Source organism: Haemaphysalis longicornis, unplaced genomic scaffold, assembly GCF_048455015.1.
Source record: "Haemaphysalis longicornis isolate Haplotype H1 unplaced genomic scaffold, Haemaphysalis longicornis Haplotype H1 scaffold_1, whole genome shotgun sequence".
Taxonomy (NCBI): Eukaryota; Metazoa; Arthropoda; class Arachnida; order Ixodida; family Ixodidae; genus Haemaphysalis; species Haemaphysalis longicornis.
In genome coordinates this window covers 30,942,164-30,946,919 of record NW_027526203.1, presented here as the reverse complement: position 1 = coordinate 30,946,919, position 4,756 = coordinate 30,942,164, and the positions used below count along the sequence as shown (strand labels likewise).

The following is a 4,756-nucleotide window of genomic DNA, read 5'->3' as shown; positions in this document are numbered from 1 at the left end:
ACTTGCCGTGTCCTATATGGAAGTAGTTTTATATATTACGGGTATCAAAGATAGTCACAGTATAGTTTATTGGCCATGGAAAGGCTTGTTGTCAAGATAACGCAGTCAATGAAGCAGCGTCCTTTTGTATTCCATGTATACACTCTAAGCTGGGTAACCCTTAATAGAGGTATACATTTTCGAATTTTTGTAACCTATAATTTATAAGGTACAAATGTAACCTATATCTTCGTAACCTTTATATACGTATACACGTAAGGGTTACGGAGTTATGGGTTACTTTGCAGCTTTCAGCATGTATACCTTTATATAAGTTGCATCTACCACCGTCCAAGGCCACACAAATTGGAAGGTGTGATGTTGCGCGCCAGGCGCGCTTTCGCCGGCGCCGATGTGGCGACACCCCCAAGGCGCCTTTCCCGCGTGGTAAACAAACATTGCGTTAGTGGAAGATATGTGCGACCATGCTGTCCATTGCGCCGTCTAAACTTTTGCGTCGGGTGTCTTTTCTTCGTCCCTTGAATAAACTGCCGGCCACACGGCTGGGGCTAAAAGAGAAGTTACTTTTATAATTCCTAAAACAGCAGTGCCAAAAAGCTTGAAAATGTTCTCTTAATATATATGCATTGCATTACCTGTTCGATAATCGTTACCCAGGTTGTCACCCAAAAATCTTCGTGAGTATTGGCAACGCTTAAGTCCTATAAACAGGCATAACTAAATTTGATGTTTGCATCAGCTTTGTGCCGTTTAAGAAACCGGTATCAAACATGCATGATAGGTCTTTTGCTAAATTAAGCTTTAGTTAAACAACATTAGGCTTTAGTGAAACCAAGCTTGAGTGGAAAGATGCACTTGATAGCATACTTCAAAAGGACGCCAAAGTTATGATAACATAGCCTTAAGCCAAAAATTCTTGTCTGACAACCTAGGCCATGATTATCAAAAGAGAATTGCAGTACATACACACATATTTGCGCATTTAACAGGAGCACATTTCCAGAAGTTTGGCATCGGTAGTTTTGAACATTCACATTTATTATTATGAAACACCTGTGGGCTATTTATTAAAAAGCAAAGCTGCGAACCACCCCAACGTTATTATCGTTCCTTAATGAGTATTGGACGAGTGCGGATTCCTGGGCGAATTGGTGTTTCCTATATTGATTTAGACTTCCAGGTAAAATTCGGTTTATTCATATATCCTTATTAAACCTATTTAATAAATGTTGCGTGAACAGCTTCACAAACATGGCCAAATATACAAATTCTTTACCTCAATATTTGCACGGATGTATGCAAAGCATTCCGAATTGTTTGGATACTGCCATTGAACAATTTCAGACGAATTCGAGTTTGAGCTACATTTATAAGATGGTTCTCAGGGGTGCACTTTCCCAGTACAGTGTTGTTGTCATGGTTCCCCACAGAAAAAACGCAGAATGTGGGAAAGTAGAAAGAACATTTATTACAAATTCACTTTTTCATACAAAGCAGTGTTTATGGCTATGTTCCCTACATTCTCCGTTTCACTCAGTCTAATATAACACTTGGAATTCACTCGCCTTTACGAATCCATCTTTACACTTCCCTCTTAGGTTCCTCTTTAGAGTTCCACCTGAGTTGTGATTCCCACGCCAAGTTATCGTTTTTTATGCAGCACTAACAAGTTTCTAGGCCGATTGCAATCTGTCTTTTGGACAAACTTTAAATGGTATCTATAATTTCCTGCACGAAAAAAGGCGCTTGGAAAAATTCAGAGATAAGCTTCGCAATTTACGTAGTACACAAGCACGCACAAAATCAGGGCACGCTGAAGATTTTCCGCGGTCATCTTGTTCCCTGCTGCCGCAGATGGGGGTATATATGTGAGGGGCCGTCACTTGGATTTCCCCACCTTGAAGAGCCATCTACAGAAAATTTCAGAAAAAGAACAAAATCCAGTGCAACCATAAGCCCCTCACACCAAACCACAGGCATGTGAAGTACGAAAAATATATTGCACGAAAATGAAGACGGAGACCAGAGAATGAAATGAAAGGCCACACCAGAGGAGTGATTTACGGCCTTTCCTAATAATTTCACATCATTTCAGTAATCGTTACACAGAGCGATTTGGCCGCATTGTTCAGAACAACGCGAAGCCACTATAATCATACCGGCCAACCTTCCCGAATTTTAATCGTGCCGTGTTCCAGTTTATCTCGCGAAATGTTTCTGCATGCTCACCCAGAACAGGCAGAAACTTTGGGCTAAAACTGACATACATTTGCAAAAGAGAAAACAAAAACGTTTCCGCGCCTTCATGTGGAATCACTAGTACACGCAACAGAGCGAACGTCGCACTAAACCCAGGAAACGTACTTTCACGATGCTGACGCCACCTGCGTCACATTTTTGGCTGTACTTAAACATCCTCCTCCCCCCCCCCCCCCCCCCCTTGTACTGGCAGTTTCATTTTGAACAAGGATCCCACGTGGAAGCCGAAACGTTTTTCATTTAAGTAAAGTGTTCTTATCGGTGGTTTCTTCCTCGGCTATCAGTAAAAAGGAATCGCCAACTTACATTTTTTCTTCGTCCAGCTGTGTTGTGGGAGAGGATACATCTAGAACTTGCACCGATCTTCAAGTGGCATTCCCAGGAGGTCTGTACCTGTAATGACTCGAATGGTTATTTGGGTTAAAATTTAATAGGCTTTAGAGCTGGGCAGTTGGTATACATTCATAATGAAAGAACACTTCAAACTTGACAAGACGAAAAAAAGAACACAGCACAAGCACTCACTAACAACTGGAGATTTCTTACAGAGCTATTTTAGAAAAAGAGTTCTTCTTGTTGGCTCTGCAAAACCTCGCATCTTATAGAATAGCTAGAGTTGCTGAAAAACTACAAAGCTCCATGCTGAGGAAATCGTTATGTGAATTCATAACGTTCATGTAGTAACGAACTGATATAAAGAGTCACTAAACATGAGGTAATATAAGATACGAAATATAACATCATAACACTTGAAGAAAGGCCTCGCATTTTTACAAGTGAATCATACTTTTGTCTGTGCAGGCCTGGGTGCCATCTTTACAAAGAATATTTGAATGAATGTGTTTTAGTTATTGCATTTTCATACCGTTGTTTCCGCTGAAATCAGACTTCATTTCAACTTGTGTCATACGCAGGGGAGTCCTGGTTGTCAGCTCAAGGAACACTGCCTGCAAGAAAAAACAGTAGTGCTGATCAGTCATAGCATAGCCAGATGCAACCACACTTTTTGAACAGCCAGGATCCGATGGGGGTGCAGAACCCATTTTTACACCTGCACCTGTCTCTGTGTAATTCGTCACAATTTCTGTATATCATCAAAAAACAACAATCAAGCAGCCTGCATGCTGGCTCATACATACCACCATTCTGTAAAGTCGCTTTACTGAACTACACTAGGATCACGCGAGACAATCATTTGCCCTGCAATACCACGCGAACAAATAAACGACTGATTTGTGCGAATGAGAATAATAAACCACTTAACATGGTGTAAATGACCCGCTGTCTCAAAATTTCTAACACCAAATTTACCCACTCAAGGAAAAGAATGAAAAAAAATGAGGAGTGTTGTACATACGAAAACGTTTTATAGTGCCGTAAGGCAAACTTTCACAAAAAAGAGGCTTGTGCTGGACAAAAGTGAGTTCAGAAATTTCGGGCAGCATTAAGTGTAGCACTTTTCTGTATAGCACTTTTCTGTAGCACACACCTTGTGTTTATCCGGAGATATTACTACAAGACCAATAAACTAGACACCATTCCGAATATATGCAGCGAGAAAAATGAACATTTCCCGACGGCTGAAACAAAATGATAATACCCAGAGAATAGCGCGATAATATAAGACTTTAATGGGAAAAAATTCAATTATTCAAACAGAGCTACCTGACAATTACATGGGCCAATAACTCGTCAAGTGCGCCCGATGCAGCTAACAGCTAAACAAAACGCTCAACACAACATGACGAAGGCGCGCAAACAGAGCAGAAAGCAGGTCACGGGCGCCGTTATCTGTGCTTTCCCGATCGTCCGCTCTAGTCTGACGCAACGAACGCAAGCCCGTGAGTTCATTCAATTGCCGTCGCGGACGTCCAGCGAAGCAACCAGTCAGGTAACGAAAATCCCTTTCGAATGCTGCAATTTCAAATTGAAAAGTCCCCAGCGAAAAGATACATTCAATGAAAGCACGGAAACCGTTAAGGGAATATACTCACCGAGTTCGCTTTCACTGGCGCCGGGGCATTGGTCCAACATGCGAACTTGATGCTGGTCGTAGAAGAACGGGCCGTGAAGCGCTGCCAGTCACAAATGGGCTCGCCGCAGCCTCCGCGACTCACGCCGACAAATGAGTCTTGTAACAGCAATCCTCGCTTCATCGTAGGGGTATCACAGCGGTTAAAAGGCTCGAGTGGCGCGAAAACGCGGCCACCGGGCCTGCCGGCGCCGCCATTTCTCTATATCCCATGATGCAACGGAGAAATCAACGGCCGCCGGGAGAGAAGGCGCGACGAGCATCTCTTAGAGGTTACAGGGCGTTTTATAGGTTACAACGTAGAGGTTACATGTCAGATTTTGTTGATGTAACCTATAAATCATTATTGTAACCTATAAATCGCTTTTAACCTCACGCTTGTAACCCTTAGAACGGACTGGGATAAAGGAAACATCAAAATGAATCCATTGTAACCTTTATTTTATAGGTTACTTCCGTTTAGAA

General features: G+C 42.2%; 1 long non-coding RNA gene across 1 annotated transcript; it reads right to left on the bottom strand.

The window, feature by feature from the left end:
• Positions 1-925: 925 nt before the first annotated feature.
• On the bottom strand, positions 926-4,506 carry LOC144163441 (uncharacterized). Its single transcript, XR_013320944.1, has 4 exons — positions 4,254-4,506; positions 3,125-3,206; positions 2,566-2,652; positions 926-1,910 (listed from the first exon to the last, which is right to left on the bottom strand). It is a non-coding gene; the product is annotated as an uncharacterized LOC144163441 (long non-coding RNA).
• Between the last annotated feature and the right edge of the window lie 250 nt (positions 4,507-4,756).